We start from the raw sequence: 19,547 nt of genomic DNA on the forward strand, positions 1-19,547 counted from the left end.
GAAAATACTGTGCAGTCTTTACTTCTTGTGTTTCATGCCCGCATATATAAATTTAGCAGAGTAATTTTTCCTGTTGTTAGCTAGTGGCCAATTTATACTTTAACATAAAAATTTTAATAACACTGTATGACTTCAACTCCCAGTGGTACGAAAGAAACTCCAAAGGGGTCGTCTCCACATTCAGGAAAGGTGAATCTAATAAGCTTTTTCTGAGTATGTGTCCTTTTTTCTGTCAAATAGTTACAGAGTCCAAGTTTCATTTTAAGAAATCAGAAATTTGGATTGGATGTTCTGAAATATCCAAGACAAGAAGGAAACCTACCTCCAGTACTAGGACCTATTGTTTCTACTGCTTAATCTTGGAATAGCAGAAGACACCCATGGTAATACATATGAAGTCTGACAGATATCTTTGCAAGTCACAGAGGAACAAAGAAACTTTACATATACTAAGTCTGTCCTGACTCTGAAATTATTTTATTTCTTATTCACAGGAGAATATGTACAGACTTATTCTGAACTTACATGCTTTTTCCACAGTATCATTGTGCTCCATGGAATGATTCCGATAAATGCAGTATGTTTAGCTTTTGCCAACTACTGATGACTCGATCTTATTACTATAGAAAGAGTAAAAAAGTTATTGTAAATCTTTTGTACCTTTGCTTTTCACTTATTTTTTTTCTTTATTGTATCTTTTTTTTTTTTTTTTTCCTTAAGAAAGAAAAATAGTAGGCTTTAAAATCTCTTTGCATACAGAAGACATTGCTATTATGAATGCTTCCAGGTTTTTTTCTATTACTTTTCCTGGTCTCTTTGCATGTTCTTGGTTTCCTAAGTAAAATGAAAAATTACCCTGAGATAATTAAATGTTGGAAAAAAATATTTCTAAATAACCAGGCCAAAATTACTCCTGAAATCAATTATTTTACACTGAGGATGAACTTCTCATCTTACAAAGTCCACTATCTCAAAACAACACTTTGAAAAGGAAACGTAAAATAAGCATGCCACCTTTTTAGTTAAGTCCAGGAAAACATAAAACTTCAAGTGAGGCTTGATATACAAGCAACAGATTAAAGACTTCTTTTCCCCCCCAGGAAGAAATTGTAAGATATCAAACATCTACTTGTCTTGTTATGTTCAGAATGACATTCTTCATATTTTATTTTTTCTCTCTCTCTTAGAAAAGAAAAAGATACGTTGCAAAACAGATACTTTTTTTTCCTCTACAATGTCCTACTTCACAGCTAAGTTTATGGCTCCACACTCTAATATTTAATAAGAATAAGGGGTTTCCAGCAACACAACATACTATTTCTCAACCAGAATAAAACTGTAAAATCAAACTTAAAGCAAATAAACTCATTATTTTTCTTTCTATTCAAATGATACATTATGCTGAAAAGGACAAGTAGGAAACTCCATTGCAAAAGAAAATCAAAACAGGCCCTTAGTGATCCAAGTTCCTCTTAAACTCTTGTTTTTCAAACTATAAAATGTATTCTTCCTAATGCTACTCAGTTTAACCAATATTCTGTGAAGCCTTCTAGCTCTGTAGATGAAAACAAGTGCTTTAATCTCTATATTCCACAGAATTTTAAGAGTGGACTCTATTGGTATGTTTTTTAGTTGTTGTTGTGCTTTTTTTACTTGTTTGTTCAATTGATTACTATTGTGGAAAAATCAATTTAGAAAACAAAAAAAATATATCTAAGTTTCTTTCAAATTGTTTGTTTCCTCTTTTTCCAAGTTTTCCTTGATGTCACAAAGGAGAATATAATTGAAGCACAGAAATACTGCAGTAAAAACCTAGATAGCAAGTATAGTTCTGACACAACATTTTTCTTGCAATTGCAAGAAAACTACTGAGGTTAACAAATGCTTGAAACTTGCCACTCTCTCCTTACTCACACGGGACTTCTCCATCTTCTCTCTTCAAAGGAATGAGGCTTTCTTCAGTACCTCAAGCCAGGTTTTAAATGTCAGTAACAGAGCTCTGAAAAGCCAGTACTTAGGATAACCTTAGTACATACGTTTAAATGCTTACATTTAAAAAGCTGTCTTATGAATCTGTTTGTAAACCACCACATATGTTTAAATGTCTATAGCCATAATGAGCAAAAATGCAATATATGCCTAGATGTAATTAAGGCAAACTTTCTCAATTTCAAACTTTTATTCATGTTTTTGAAGGTATATAGTTCCAAGGTTTTGACTAACCTGTCTTTAATTAGAAGACAAATCATGGTGAGTAAATTCATTATCATGCCTGCGTTATAATACATTACAGTGTTTTTGAATAATATTTTATAAAAAAATACCTGGCTTATTTTAAGCTTCAATGATACTGTACTCACTTGACATATGGATATTGGCGTTTATTTTACTCTGCATGAATACATAGCTGAAGTATATGTAAAACTCTTAATGATATTAAAGCTGTGCCAATTAAAATAGTATTCAGGCATCCCATAATACTTGCTAGCATATTTCACAAGATCCACTCCTGAATTTTTCATTGTAAATTTTAACATATCTTTTGTTAATATTATATAATTAAATTTAAAATGAATGAATTAGACTTGTTTTAAAAGTATATCCAGAGGATTTATCCCTCAAAAATGTTACTTATAAATAATATTCAAACCAGCAGGAGACAAAGGGTAATATAAGGGAGAATTATATAATACACGTAAGTATAAAAGTTAGAAGTGAATTTGAGTATTACTGACTTCCTGGTGTTAAGAAAATTGTTATATTTACAATTTGAAATGAAAGAGTGCCTTTCAAGGTAAATACAAGAACAGACCTCAGATATAGCTGCGGGTGAGGGTTTGCAACAAAGAATTTCAGAAAACAGAAGGTCAGATTCTGCCCTATACTGCCTACAACATTTTCCAAGACGGGAAATCAGCACAGTGTTATATTACACTGTGATTAAATCTCAGTAACATAAGAACTGTTCTATACTACATAATTACATGAAGACTTGCCCAGTTTTTGAATCAGGAACATAATGCAATGTACAGAATTTATGAGTAGTTCCAGAAAAATCTAGGTACACATACAGCAGATGTGTTTTTCAGTTGTCTAATTTTACTTATACTAGAACTCATTCCTTGTCAGCAAAATAGGTGGTATCCACAGAGCAATGAAGAAAACATCCATTATGAAAGTCTATCATCTTCATGACAAATTAGTAACTTAGCATAAGATTTTTTGGCTCAGTATAGCGTAACTGAGCTGTGGGAAATTTTTTTCTTTCTGATGACTTCTGGAGAGATGATAATCTGCAGATGAGAACAAGTAGAAAGAAATTAGTAGTAATAGTTTCTTGGTTTTTTGTTGTTGTTGTTGTTGTTTGTTTTTGTTTTTGTTTTAATTCACCACAGAAAGAATCAAAAGTACTCAACAATCAGTGCCCTAAAACAAACAATTTTTCCTTACTCTTTATCCTGGTTTAATATGAAAATAATTAAAGCTTTAAGAATTAGTGACAACAACTACTGTAAAATAACAAGTTCCTGTTATGTCATTGAGCCATTAACTTCCAAAAATTTATGTTAATTTCTAAATCAGATACTGAGAAAGGAATGACATACCTGCCAATGGATTGAAACAAAAGTGATATAGATGCTATGCCCCAACACATACATGTATTTTTTTTGCACGTAGATTTATGTTTTAGCTATACTACACATTGTAAAGTAGGCATGAAATGCCATATTAATTACAAATTCCATCTACTTCGTTTCTTGCATGCCCCCCAGTTTCATTAGACTGATATGAGCACTCTTTTATAACACACGATGAATGCATTAGCTGAAACTGTGGCTTATTTATGCATAGATAGAAAAGAAGGAACATTTTCTGATGTAGACTTCTTGATCTTCAGAAGTAGATCAAACACAATCCTGGGAAACCTTCTCTAGGTGACCCTACTTCAGCAAGCGGTTGGACCAGATGCCCTTCATAGGTCTCTTTCAATTGTAACTATTCAATGATTCTGTGATTCTATGATATAGGAAATAGACTGTGTAATCAAAAAATATATAGATGTTATAATTAAGAAACATACAGGAAAGTTAGACTAAACAGGTTATAGATGGAAATGGTAATGAATGGAAAGCTTACCCTCATCCTGGGCTTGCTGAGGAGACTCCAAGAGGCACAGTCTCCAAAAGAAATCTTTCCCCATTGGTAGTCAGTTCTTAAATGGGGACTAGGAGAGGTGGAGCGAGGCTCCCCCCCTTCCAGTAGTACAGGAGATTTGTCTTCACCTGTGCTCCCAGGGCTGACACATTGCTTGCCTCACCTGGTCAATCAGAGGTTCAGGCCGTGATTCAGCAGTTCCCATACATAGATCATTGTGGTTACTTTGAAAAAAGAGATTCTAGAAGTGGAAAAACAAAAAATCAAAGACTTTACTCTCAAATTCCAGATAAATTACTCAGATAATTACATGGATCTTCCTGAGTTAAATTTTATTACTTGTTTTCCCTTTTCTCCTTTCTTTTTCCAATTATTTTCCTAGCTACTTAATGCTTTCAAGTGTTCCATTCTCTTATTTCCCACAAAAAAATTCTTTTTCAGACTGACCACTTTTCAAATCTTGAATTCACTTATGGAAGAAATGACAGGCCAAAATTTCCTTGTGTCTTCATCAAAACTGAACTTCATTAAGAGGCTCAGAAACTTACAAGTGCTTAGCAATACTATGATATGTTTTACTATCTATCAAATACAGTATCCTAAAGTCTTCAGAAGGCCCATAAACGAAGTCCTTGTAAGCAGTAATGAACAAGTTTGTAGAATGTTGATCCAGAAGAGTAAATAACCTACATAAATAAATAGTGAAAAAAGAAAAGATTCCTCAAGCTTCCTTAATCTCACAGTAGAACTTTAGTAATAATAAGGTTAAGATAATAAAAATACCACTGGAAACAGGTTCTGAAAAGACTTTTTCAACACTGAATGTTAGGTTATCTGACTACATTTTCTGCAGAATATCTGGGGTGGGAAGAGGGAGTTTAGAGTAAAACTCTGTTCAGATAATTTTTGTAGGGAGAGAAAGGAATACACAAGAGAGAAAGAAAGGAGAAAAAGAGAGGAAGAAAGTAGAGTGAGAGGGACATATCATCAAAGTGTGAATCTTTTTGATATACAGCTATCATTAGATTGGATTTCTACTAGTAGTGGTTTACATTTTTATATTCTATTAGTGTTCTCAAATATTTTAATCTGCTTTTATAGATTTCTCAGTTTGTTTGCAGATCTCCACACACACTTTGCTAGCCTTCATTGCTTTCCCACAGCTATGCTGTATCCTAGTGAGCTTCTGTCAGAAACATGTTTTGTACTGTATCCACAGGATATATGAGATGTTATAATCATGTATATAATAACTCACCCATTGAAGAGAAATCAAGTGGGAAAATGCTACTCTACAGTAGACTCTGAGTATATTTCATAATTCTACATAGCTACATTTTCAACTTCATTTCCTGCTTAAATATTGAGTATTTTTAATGTAATGTTTAGACACAATACTAAATCATAATTCTACCATCAAAATGTGAGAAATGCATTACAATACTGTCAACATATTTAAGACTGTTCAACATAAATGAACTTTAGAAATAGATAAAAACATGTAATCATATATTTTGGCATATATTACATATATGAGATAGTTTAGAATAACTGTACTTAAAACTCAGTTATTAACTGAGCTTATATAATAGAAAAACAGTTGTAAAAAAAATCAATTTTGTCCTTGGTTTCCATGTACACCTGAATTGTAAATCTGAATATATATATTTTTAATGTCATTATATTTCCGAAGCTAAATCCCTTGCTTATTATTATTGAGTTCCAGCAGCTACTTTTTTAAATGTAAATGTAAATCTTGTCAACTTTACCTTTCTTATTTGGAATCATATCTCTTTATGTCTACCCTTTTCTCTGTCAAAATATGTTTCCCTGAAGAAGTTGAATCACTAACAATTTACCTTGTAGTATTGTGCTAGCACACATCCATAATACATGGATTATACCTTTGACTTATAACTTACTATAATAAGAAGTGGAAGAAGATCAGATTATACAGCATTAGGACTCTGGCACAATAGTCTGTGTCTATCTGAACATGAGCCAGCAGTGTGCCCAGGTGGCCAAGAGGGCCAAGAGCATCCTTGCCTGCATTAAAAATAGTGTGGCCAGCAGGAGCAAGGAGGTAATCATCCCCATGTACTCAGCACTGGTGAGGCCACACCTTGAGTACAGTGTTTGGTTTTGGGCCCCTTACTACAAAAAAAGACATTGAGGCCTTAGAATGTGTCCAGAGAAGGACAACGAAACTGGTGAGGGGTCTGGAGCACAAGCCTTATGAGGAGTGGCTGAGAGAGCTGGGATTGTTTAGTCTGGAGAAGAGGAGGCTCAGGGGAGACGTTATTGCACTCTACAACTTCCTGAAGGGAGGTTGTGATGAGGAGAGGTTTGGCCTCTTCTCCCACACAACAAATTGGACCCGAGGAAATGGCTGCAAGGTATACCAGAGGAGGTTCAGGTTAGAAATAAGGAAGAACTTTTTCTCTTAGAGAGTGGTTAGAATGGCTTGTCCAGGAGGTGGTGGAGTCACCATCTCTGGCAGTGTTCAAGAGGCAGCTGGATGAGGAGCTACGAGGTATGGTTTCGTAGCTTGTGGTAGCAATAGTAATGGGAGGACAGTTGGACTAGATGTTCTAATAGGTCATTTCCAACCTTGTGATTCTATGATTCTTTGATTTATAAAATGAGAAATAACAAAGTGAAGCCTCTGCCAAGAAACACTAATTTAAGTAGACGTAATTGCAGATATATTAATAGAAAAAAAAAATTAAAATCTAGTTAACCAGCATAAGCAGAAATTCAGAGATTTATGTTTCATTCCTACATCCATTCATCATAAGAAATTAATTTTGCCAGGAATTTTAACAGCTGTGTTTCAGTTTAAAAGTTCATTAGCAATTGGAATGATAGTCTCATCCATCCAACCATGTATTTTTTACATTTCTCTAAATATTTAAAATATTATTCAGTGTTTGCTATCTATTCTTCTGATTTCTGAATTCCTTTCAAGTCCTAAAGACGTCTGAGGAACTACAAACAATCATGATTATTTACACTTTTCTCAGGTTGTGGCAATGTGGTTTTGGAAATTTTCCATCTTAGTTTACAAAGACAGAACAAATAGTAGCATGCTTAAGAACATGATATACAATAATTATTAGATCAACAAGAGAGACATTTTCCACAATAGCATATCGTCTGTATAGAAACTTCAAAAAACTTAACATTTCCTAGCTGACAAATCCAAATAACTCTATTGATTTTGCTGTTATCAACACAAGGCCAAAAATGTAACTTGCCAAGGCATCTGTCTGCATGAGGAAACATGGTGCTCTGAACTAAGGCAATTTCTTATTTTCCACTGTTAGTACTTTGAAATATTAGTTTTCTTATGTGGAGTCTTTTAATGTATTTTTAATTAAACTGGATATATCATTAACACACTGGCATATTTATTTCAAGATTGTGATCTGAAATATCCAGTTTCTCTCACAAAGTTTACTGGAGTTCCCAGGTCTTGAAAAATGTTTTAAATGTTGCTTAATGAGAACTCCTGTTGAAAAATATCAGTATTCCTCAACATCTGAATAGAGTTTATCGTAGTTAACAAAGTCGGAGTGCAATGCTCCCTTACTTTGATTAGTTAGCTAGTGCTTTCCTAATAATTTAACAGATAAAAAGCAACCAAATAGTTTTGTTACAGACTTAATGTGAGGTTCCTCTTGCTTTCAGTATGTTCTTGCGTTGTCACCATATATCCTGTTGTGACAATTTTCTTTTATAAGCCATCATGAATTTTGAAGGTGACAAAGCACTGGGACAGGATAATGCAGAGAGATTGTGGAGTCTCCTTCTCTGGAGATATTCAGAGATAAACAGCCTTCAACCTAGTCTTGGGAACCTGCATTAGCAGGAGTCTGGACTAAATATTCTTCAGAGGTCCCTTCCAGTCCCTATGCTTCTGTGATTCTCTGGTCTCATAAATAGACAAAAATGATAAAGAAAAGCATTTGCAAACAGTTTATGCTAAGGTACTCTGGAGTAAACATTTCCAAAAGCAATGAGAAGAGAAAATCTGAGCGGAAAATAAACAAGTAAAGAAAAATAATGGTAAAACAGCAGAAGATGGGAAAAATGAGGGATTTTGTTACTTTTTTTTTTTTACATTTGTCATTATGTATATAATGTGATACTACTGTTACAACAGGATCTTAAGGCCCCACTGAGGGCAAACAGAGTTTTCAGCTGGAATAGAATCAAGGATTATACAGATAACACCTTCATTATCTTAGCTGTCCTGGAAAATAATGAAGCCTAGAGGAGTCACACAGACATTTATAAATAAATTGTGTAAATATTTCTCCTGAGGCAGTTCAGGATGGTTCTAACTTTCTTCATGTGGCACTTTGTTTTGTATTTTTGGCTAAAACAGCCCTGATACCACATCCATGTTTTGGCCACTGCCAAACTGTACCTGCCCATCACCAAGACTTCTTATTTCTTCTTTTCCTACCCTGCTCTCCCTCTTCTCTCTAGAAAATAGACAGGAACTGAGCAAGAATCTAGGAGGAGACACAGCCAGGACATCTGGCTAAAACTGGCTAAAGGAATATTTCATAACATTTAATGTCAAGCTCAGCAATAAAATCTGGGGTAGAGGAAGAACAAGATGTGGGGATATTGTTTTCAAGGTAGCCATTGATCAGAGAAGTTGGTGTGCTTGTTGAAAGCCGTTGCCTTTTCTTGGTGTTATATTTATCTTTGACTTACTAAGCTACCTTTATTTTGACCTGTGGTTTTTCTCTTTTGGTCTTCCTCTTCTTTTCCCCCTCCCGTTGAAAACAGAGGAATGCATAAACATCTGTGTTTATAACTGCTTAACTGCTGACAGCAGTCAACACACTACAGCATTAAATAATTTCATCCAAATTTCAAATGACAACCCTAAATGTTCTGATAGCTTCTGTGTGTGGAAAATACCTTACTAATACCTCTAATAACAGAGAGGCTTCAAAACGAACTTACTCCTTTTGAATGTCAAAGAATTTATGTAGCAATACAATTGTAATACCCAGACCACAAGAAACAAAACCTCTATTGTTCCCCTGACACTATAACCTGTTTAATTGCAACTGTTTCTTTCAATTAAACCAGTTTTGTTCTGGATCTGTTTCTGCTCATTTCTCCATTGTAGGGTTGCTGATGGGATAATAGGAGCTTCTGTAGAATTGGTTGAGGTTCATCAGGAGACACAGTATTATTACTTTGCATATCAAACTTGATATACTGTTCTCAGAATAGGAAGAAACATGACCGCCACTTGATACCAGGCATTTATATAAAGAACAGATACTTTTGTAGACCTTTATTTCTCCAGTTTTCAAGACACAGGGACAGATGGTTTTGGACCTATGTCATCCTTTTTTTTCCCATACTAGAGAGATTTTCTCTGAGAATCTTTTTAAATTTCCACTTTATGTGCATAAGAGAAACAAAGCCATTTCTTCATATTCAGCCAGAGAACCAATTAATTATTCTGAAGAAAGGTTGATTTCAGGACGCATTCATTTACTACACAAGCAAGATAACACCATCTCTTATTCATCAATTATCTCAATCAGCTAGTAGAGTGCCCAGTGTTGTCACTGTCACTACATGACAGTTGCAGCCACATAATCAAAATCTGTATCTGACTTTTATAGTGCAGAAGTAGATATTTAAAAAGACTCTATATCTCTACTAAAAGTGCCACATAACATAAAAGAAACTGACAAGAAGCAAGCATTAGTACTAACATGCTTCTTTTCCAAGTCTTTGCATTTTATTCTGTAAAAATACATTGTCAGTGTTTTGTATCCTGTTGAATCATTTATCATAAGAATTATCACTGCTGATGTTTTTCCTCCAGTACTTATGTAATAAGTTACTGCATTGCAGTGTTGTAGTTTTAACACCAGCAGGCAGCTAAATAATGCGCACAATGACTTGTTCATTCTTGCCAGGTGGGATGGGAGAGAAAATTGAAAAAAGTCCGAAAACTCATAGGTTGAAATAAAGATAGGTTAATGAGTAAAGTAAATTTGTGTGCAAGCAAAGCAAAATAAGGAATGCCTTCATTACTTTCCACTGACAGGAAGGTATTAATTCACATTCAGGAAAACAAGACCCATCATGCATACCAGTTTTTTGGGAAGACAAGCAATATCATTGCAAATGTCCCCCGTTCCTCCTTTTTTCTATCAGATTTTATTTCTGAGCGTGACACCACATGGTATGGCATATCCCTTGGTCCATTTGGGTCAGCTTTCCTAGTTTTGTTTCCTCCCGACTGCTGGTACACTCCCAGCTTCCTCACTGGAAGCAGCATAGGAACAGAATATTCTGGAGCAATTAAATCTTCAGTGTGTTATCATCACTATTTTCATCAGCAGTTCAAAACAACATCATGCAAGCTGCTATAAAGAAAATTAACTCTATTCCAAATCACAGAATCATAGTCATAGAATCACAGAATACCTTGAGGAAATGAATTGACCAAGAAATATAGTCTAAAAGGAGTAATAATCCCAAAATAGTACAGAGAAATCAACAGATTGTGACAGATATAGGACCATCTCTTCACTTTTCTAGACAGAAGAGAGAGGCATATTGACAGTGAATAGCTTTACTGGATGTGTCAAAAAGATTTATTTCCAACAGTTCCACAATTATAAGTTGATTTACAGTTAGATGCCAGATTATTTATCAATTCTGAAAGTGATTTCTTATAAATATCCTACTTATTTCTTCTTCAAAAAAGTGCTGAAGGTAACTGTTTCATATACAAGCCTTCCTTGCTGTTATGCATGTTACGTTAGTTCTCATTTACTAAATAAACATGCTTGACTAGATGATTCAGAAAAAGTTATATAGCATTTACTAGAGGAAAAAGGAAAGTAAAACTGAGTACATTATGAATATTATGTTGTAAGGCTCTAACCAGAGTAAACAGAGTAAATTCAGAGCTTAATCAAGTCACTTTGAAGGCTTTAAATTCAGGGCACAATGACTAATTAGTGGTGGTGGGGGGGGGGGGGAGAGGGGAGGGGATGGGGGATGGAAAAAAAACATGCTGGTATGATGGTCAGCATAAATATTGTAAATATTTTATGAAGTCCTCCTGTAATAGCAAAGAATTATTCTATAATTATTCTACTTATCTTTAGCATTCCTCACCATCTCCAACTCAACTTCCCCACATTCAGAAGAGGAAGAAGCTATGTAGATTAAAAAATATTTTTACATGATCACTCTTATTTTCTCCTAATACTTAGATTAAAATGAACTTCTGAAGGCAGTAAAATTTTCCCTTCAGGTACAGAAGTCCTGAGAGGTTCTCACTTGAGAGGTTCTATACCCTTAATCAACTATGTGTACACATATATATATATGCATTTATTATAATTTAATAATTCATAGTATTTCCCAATTTTACCAGTAGAAATGAGAAAATTGGGACCCTGAGAAAGAAAGATGTATAGTATGAAGTAATAGAATGGAAAACAGAAGAGGTCCAAAAACTATTCAAGGAGAAGAGGGTAGAATACTTTGTAGCTTGAATTAGGAGAGATTTTTTTCGCTGTGCATTATATAGGCAAAAGAAAGAAAATAATGCTTTTGTTCGGGAATAGATTTGATGCAAAACACTATACTCTGTCAATATACATCCTTCAATCTGATGCACTGACAGTAAAAGCTCTACAGGAATGTAACATAGCTACTTTCTGTTTATCACACAGTGTAGACACCTAAAATGGATTGGGTGATAGGAACAAAAAATGAAAAAAGGGCATTTGAAATCATAAATTAGAAATATCCATTCAGCTGCCACAGTCTTGAATGGTACCTACTCTACATCCTTATCTCCATTTTTGTCTGTCCAATCTTTGGGATTAGAGCTACACTTCTGCAGAGACATAGTCACCATACTTTGGCAACTAAATGCCTAGTCTAGCAGAATAGCTAATACACAGTGTCAGGTTTACAAAGTGCAAGGTGAGGATATACTCATTTTTCATTCCAACTTAGTGTTCTAGGCCAAATGACATTACTTTTCTTGTACCCAAATTTGTTTCAATTTATCTCAATACCAGGCAAAAACAAAACAAACAAACAAAAAACAAAAAAAAACAACAACAAAAAAAACTCCACAAACTGAGTTAATGAAATACGCTATCATCATATCTGGACAGGTTGATGATACATTGTAGATCTCTCTATTCAGAATTGAGTCTTGACTTGTGAACAGAAGCACAGATCTAACTATTAGATAATTTGATAGTTGTTTCCAATATTAAAGCTTATTATGTTCACAGACTTTAAAAACTATTTTACTAAACATCTGTGAAGAAAATTTTAAATCAAATTATAATGCAGTTGTAATACTTTACTAATCCTTGAGAACTCCTTATCATTAAAGTTAATGCAGATTTCTTCTCTGCAGAATCTGAATGTCCTCCTTAGATAAATTTTACTGTTTATCTGTTTCCATAAATTCATCTTTTTTTTTTTTCTTCACATGAAGGATAATTAGTTTCAAGATGAATATCAATCAGCCCAGTATTATTCACTAATCCAAGCCATTCAGACTATGGATACAGAATAGCTGGATCTCTATTTATTTATCCACGTTGAGAGGTGGTACTTGTGGGTGCAAGCTTGAAAATAATTATTCATAGCTCAGGTCTATGCTGCATTCAATACAACAAAAATACAAATATTAAATAGTACTGCTGGTAAGAAAAACAACAACACTGTCAGAAAAAATATCTCCCTCACAAATTTAAATTAATGAAGATGACCAGTATGCTTAAATATAAAAAGAGTGGGTTATAGGGTAAGAGAAAAAAAGCATTTCTGTGGTTTTCTATGTGTGGAAATAACAAATCAAATTTGCAAACTTTAGAAATAATGAAATTTGAATAAAAGGGTTAAACATTCTCATCTAAGTGGGTACAGAGCCAGGGAAATGTTACAATACAATAGAAATATAAATTAGGCACTTGCTTAGAAATTATTCTTGCACAGAAAAGAGCGTATTCTAAACACTACATACTTAATAATTAGTGCTGACTGAGGTGTTTAGAAAGTATGTCAGGAAAAAAAAATATAACTACTGAAAAAAGAAAAAAAAGGTCAAAACAAAATCTCCTCTTCATTCCAGGCAGGAAATCATTTTGAAAGTATAGTTCCAGCACTGCAGATATGAACAAGAACCATAAATTAGCAGATGGAAAGAACAGTACATAAAGGGTGATTAAATGATTTGTAATAGCTAACTTGTTAGTAAGGTTGAGTGAAACCAAAAGCCTTGTGATAACAATAGTGTATAGAGAAGATGTACTTATGAAAGTTGAAGGTTGCAGGGATGGAAGGCGGTATTAGTAGAGGTGGTTGCTAGGCTAAAAATATGAGGTAAATTTCCCTCCAAGGAGTAGAAATGGATGTACAGAGAAGTCCACTCACCTCGAAGACATTGCTAGTCTTTTAATTACTGTGTACACATGTTTGCAATGCTGGTGAAGCATTCTCCACCTTTTAACAGGAGAGAAAAAAAAAATCATTACAAGAGTGAACAAGGAGAAAGAAAAGGTGAAAAAAAAAAGATGGAAACTTATTAACATGCCAGAATGTAAATACTACCTTCTCTCATGAGTCTCTTCCACATATATCTAAAGTAAATTTAATCTCCAGGTGAAGCCAGTGATCTTATCTCTTGTTTTCAGCAGTCCAAAGCATCCCCAAAGGGGCATGAAAAATTAGTGTTCGTTGTTGCTATCTTATCTTACCTAAGAAAATGCAGAATTGATGAATTTAAAAAGGCATTGTGCCTGTTCGATAAGAAAGAATTCCTTCATGTAAGATAAGTAAAATTCTAAAGTTATAAACCTTGAAAAGCTGTATTTGAAACATCCAAAAGATGAAGTGACCTACATCAACAATATGTTCTGAAAATTCTTAACATCCTCATTTGATGTTTGTAAAGTATACGTACAGATCAGGACAGACTGGTCCAGTTGAAAATCTGAAATTGACACTTGTGTTTACCGACAAGAATTCCATGGTCTATCTTTTCCAACTAAATCTCTACCTTTAGACAGAGGGATTAGAGGACTACAGCAAGAAAAATTGGAAAACTGCTTTTCTTCTTGTGGCACGTGACTCATTCAAGCCAGTTGCATTATTTTTACAGTTAATTTCTATAAGCTTTTTAAAAAGGAAATAAATATGATCAATATTTTTAAATAAATATTTTTAAAGCATCTGAGATAAAATAATAATGCCTCTGATGGAAAATAGAAATTGATATCTTTTTTTTGCTATTCAGTTTTGCTATATTCACATTTATTTCTCTTCATGTTGTGAGCAGAAATCTCTACATTGATGGAGTGAGATTCTTGCACAACTATGCTAGATCCCAGTCAATCATTATTATTGCTGACAGAGTCTAGCAAACTATAGTGCAAGTGCTTCAGAATGAAAACTTCACTTGTATCAAGCACAATAGTATGTGCTTCTTCTCTATGGAAGAAGTAGATATGGGAATCCAAGTAAAATAGAAATTTCAACCAAAATCTTCTATAAGCAATCAGAAAGATGCCTTGGCCCATTAGCTTCATAACTAGGTGATCTGTTCCTGCATTTTCTACCAAGACATATGGAGGAACCTCTTGGGAAAACTTCTGAATATAGTTAGGAGATGGATATGAGCTTTGTACATCACGTCTTTCTTTGTAAAGAAATAAAAAACATTGTTTCGAGAAGTATCTACATATAAGTATGAAGTGATATAACTTCTTATTAGGTACATATAAAATAGTTATATTTGAACAATAATGATGTAAGCGTATCTAGAATCATAGAATCACAGAATGGCCTAGGTTGAAAAGGACCACAAAGATCATCGAGTTTCAACACCCCTGCAGGTGCAGGGTCACCAACCACTGGACCAGGCTGCGCAGAGCCACTCCAGCCTGGTCTTGAGTGCCTCCACGGATGGGGCATCCATAACCTCTTTGGGCAACTTGTTACACTGCATCACCACTCTCTGTGAGAAGAACTTCCTCCTAATATCTAATATCTCCCCTGTCTCAGTCCAAAACCATTCCCCATTGTCCTATCACTATCCACCCTCATAAACAGCCATTCCCCCACCTGTTTATATGCTGTCTTCAAGTACTGGAATGAGTACCACAATGAGGTCTCCCCAGAGCTTTCTCATCTCCAAGCTAAACAAGTCCAGTTCCTCAACCTTTCTAGATCTAGGCAATGAACTGTAAACATCCTCCCAAAACTCATGAAAGAGCTTGATTTTTATTTATTTATTTACTGAAAGCTTTGGGGTGAACAAGAAACATGTGTTTGAATTCTTCATGCTGTTTATTTTGGGTGAAGTTGGAACAGTAGGTGACTTTACTGTCATTGTAGTTTGTGATGACTTAGTGAAATGCATTCAGTGACCTGTAAGGCTATGCTCAAAGTACAGTCAAAATGGTTATTAAGGTCTACATTCCATGCTGGCATGCTAAAATGAAAAGTCCTGCTAGGCCTGCTGCTTCGTAACTTACACAGTTCCCTGTAGAAAAAAAAGAATATATATATATATTCTTTATAATAAAATTATACCTATCAACACCTAAAGGAAAAAAGTGAGAAAGTTTTTGGTATATATTTAAATCTTCTACACTCTGTGTTGGGATAAGAATATAAATTTACCAAGACTTGAATTTAAGAGTAACCTTAGTTTAAGCCTTTTTTCTTGGGGCTATGACTTGGTTATTCTTACTTGCCTTGTTTACGTACTCTTTCTTTTCTTATATGGGCTTTTTATGGTTTTCAGCAGCTCCGTATTATACTTTGTAAGACTAACAGGTTACTTTGTTGCCAATGCAACCTACAGCACAAAAGGAGTGTTAAATTAGTGCCCGAAGCACCTTTAACAGTTGGTTCAAGAAAGAAAAAGACAACGATTAGATTAAATATCATATACAGCACAGTTACTGTCACGATACATCACTGTAAACACAGAAAATTCTACTTGGCATAAGCCTGCATTTAAGCTATAAAATAATGTATAAAGTCACAGAAAATCTAAATAAGATTTAACCTGGTACAGGATTCATCATCTTGATCTGGACCATCAAGTTATATCAGCAAAATATGTCATTTTCACATTTTAAAGCATATTTTATAGCTTATTCTCTAAACATATTGTTTTCTAGCAGCAGATCAAACAAAGTGACAATGAGGAAAAGTATATTTATTTCCCTTTTCACTTTGGTGTTAGGAGGTTTAAGTATACTACAGAATTTCTCTTGGGCTTTCTCCTTCTATCGAAGGAATGGGACAGATATTGTCTACTCTACTGCTGTGCTACAGCATTTCAGATCTTACTTACAAAGGATAGCATTATGGAGATTCATCACTTTGCACTTTAAAACGATGTTTTAGCTATTCCACTTATTATTTCTGACAGTAGAAATTAGTGATCCTTTTATTTTCTTTTTCATTTGTTCAAGTTCAACTTACTATCACTCTGGTTGCAGCACTGACTGTACTTTAAACAGCCTTTGTACATGTCTTATTACTGGCCAAGACCTAAGCTGATGTCTGGCATATTTCAGGGCAAATCAGTCAGCTCTCCAAAGCCCTTGGGGCTTTTCTGAAAGCTTTGGAAAAGCCTGATACTGGGCTACTCCAGTGATATTTCCTTCTGTTTAAGAACAAAAACTAAGCACTCACTGTCTGGGATTAGAAAGAAACAGTCTCTGTGGGTAGCTCAGTTTAACATTTCCTCTGAAACATCTGGTGCTTGACACCAAGGATGGAAGAATTGCAAATGAGAGAGAATATGGGTCTCATCTATGTCTGTGTTCCTGAAGCAACATGCCCAAAACCACTAGCAGAAAAGGGATTAAGTCCATAGAAAAGAATGCAATATTCAGAGCATTATGCCTTCAGTTACTGTATTTTAATCTATTTACAGTCAACATTTTCAACAGGATGTATTTACCTGTTTATGACTTAATGATAATCCCTCACTTCTACTTTTTATATAGAAATATTTAGTTACAAAGTAGGTGTCTAAATAAAACCTCTTCACTGTAACAACCTTAATGGAGAAGCAAAGATAACAATATTCTTTATTTCCCAAAAAGATTGTGACCTGTTGAAGTTATCAGATAATATCAGGCTTAAAGGACATAGGAGTCAAGAGAGCAGACATACTACTGAAAGTTGATGGGACCTCCAGGAAACTTTAGCATCAAATGTTCTACATAATAATGTGTGGTGATATCCATCTCAGGACTGCTGCTATGACTGTGAAAGAAACTCATACAATCTACACAGGTTAAAGTCATAGAGAAAAGCAGGGATACAAATCAAAGTTTTAGAGTTCTGTCACTCAAATCTCAGTGTCAGAATTGTATTGTGATGCTTATCAAAAAATAGCATCTGTAGAACAGCTGTCTAAGTTTCATGATTTTTGGAACTACCAGGAAGTTTTCTACTGAAAAAATATTTTTCTTTCTGATACTATAGTAGAATTTGCCCCCTTACCTCCCTTCATGTTCTTCTAAAGTACAATGTTTACTTCCGGTAGTTGGCTTCTAGACAGAGTAAATTGTTCTACAAATACAGCAATAAAGTAACACTGCAGTGCTTGTTTGCAGTTCCCACAAGTGATACTCATATTCAAAGACAATCATGTTCAAAATAAAACAAAATATATTTTTGTCTCCACATTGCTACCACAGTTTTTCATCGATAAAGATGACCTTGTGGTAAGGCGTTAGACATTGTAAACAATGTGGTAGCAGAAGGGACAGATCAAGTGCCACCAGAGAACTGACATAAGTTTTAGGATGCAAATGTTGCTTGGATTTTATGAGACACAGAAGAGAAATTCTTAATGACTTACTTAGACTATTCAGAAGACTTCTGTCAAAATGTTTCAACTCACTTTTGAGATCTAGACAAAATTTTATATAAATGACTTACACAGCTAAAGAAAAATTTCTAAAAGCATCTTCATTAATAAAAATTGTGATAAATGGAGTAGGATTTACACAAGAAAGAATTTAAAGCATAACTTAGAAAAGCACTATAAACACTCACGGGTTTATAAAAGCTGAAATATACATCTGCAGCCATGAAAATAATCTGAAGAAAATAAGTGATGTACACTGCATATACAGTCACTGGGGAGAATTATTTTTCCTAAAAGAAAGTTTATGATGCACAATTGACATTAAATACATCTAAATTTCTGATTGTTGTGTGATTAACTCTCTTGCATAAAGGTCCTTTTATATTTCTTCAAGGATTTTTGTGTTGAAATTCAGTCCGAAACCTTTTTAAGTCACCCAGAATAACTACCTGGAAATTAATTCTCATGGATATTAGTTGTTACTAGATAGACAAAATAGGTGGAACCATTCCTTACAAATGCTTTATTTTTTCTCCCTGGCTACAGCTTCTATCTCACTTGCTTCTGTATGAAGCAAGTCCTATTGATTTTTAATGATCTAAAGTTCTGTGAAAGACAACTGTTTTTTTGTTGTTGTTGTCTAGTTTTTTCCTCAAATCTCACTTCTGTGAGGCTTTTTTTTTTTTTTTTTTTTTTTTAATGTGTGTGTGTGTGTGTGTAATAAGACTGATTTATGCAGGAGGTAAGTGGTGGGTGTCACAGGGTGGCAACCAACATCATTTTGCGGACAATTTTACATTTGAAAGCATTTATTTGGAACTGTTTGCCTTTGAGCGTTAAATGGCTGAAGACTGGACCTGGGAGCAAACGACTCCAGCTTGATTCCAGAGGTTGGGAAATGGTACCATATTCCCTGTGAAGATGGACACAACTGGCATCTCCTTACTTTCTCTTATCTTCTAAGTTAAAATTTGCAAGGCCTGGAAGATGGGAACAAAGGAGTTCCTGCTGAGATTCAAAAGCCAGAAGAGAGCTGACTTGATCACTTTAGACTTACAAATACGTTTATACTGTTGTTGGAAAGTAGTAGTCGCTAACCGAACAACACGACCCCTGACAACCCATCACTGTGGAAAATTAACATCCGAACCACGAGCCCTTGGTTGTGACTATCTCTCTCTTGCTTTCTACAAAGACTCCTTGTCTCTATTTCCTATCTTTTGTATCGCCTGTATTCCCTTCCGCATGTCCCTTAGTGACTAGGATTTGTCATAAACTGGTTGGGCAAACATTTGACCTGTTTAGTCTTAATCTCTTCATTAGGTATACATATATTAAAGAATCTCCGCTTCCTCATATAATTGGAGTGAGACAAATTCACATAAACCACTATAGAAAGAAGTCTGAAGTAAAGCTGTGGCCTCAGGCAACATTTAAAGATAAGAAGATTCAGGGTAGACACTGG

The sequence above is a fragment of the Meleagris gallopavo genome, chromosome 5, assembly GCF_905368555.1.
Source record: "Meleagris gallopavo chromosome 5, MGAL_WU_HG_1.1, whole genome shotgun sequence".
Taxonomy (NCBI): Eukaryota; Metazoa; Chordata; class Aves; order Galliformes; family Phasianidae; genus Meleagris; species Meleagris gallopavo.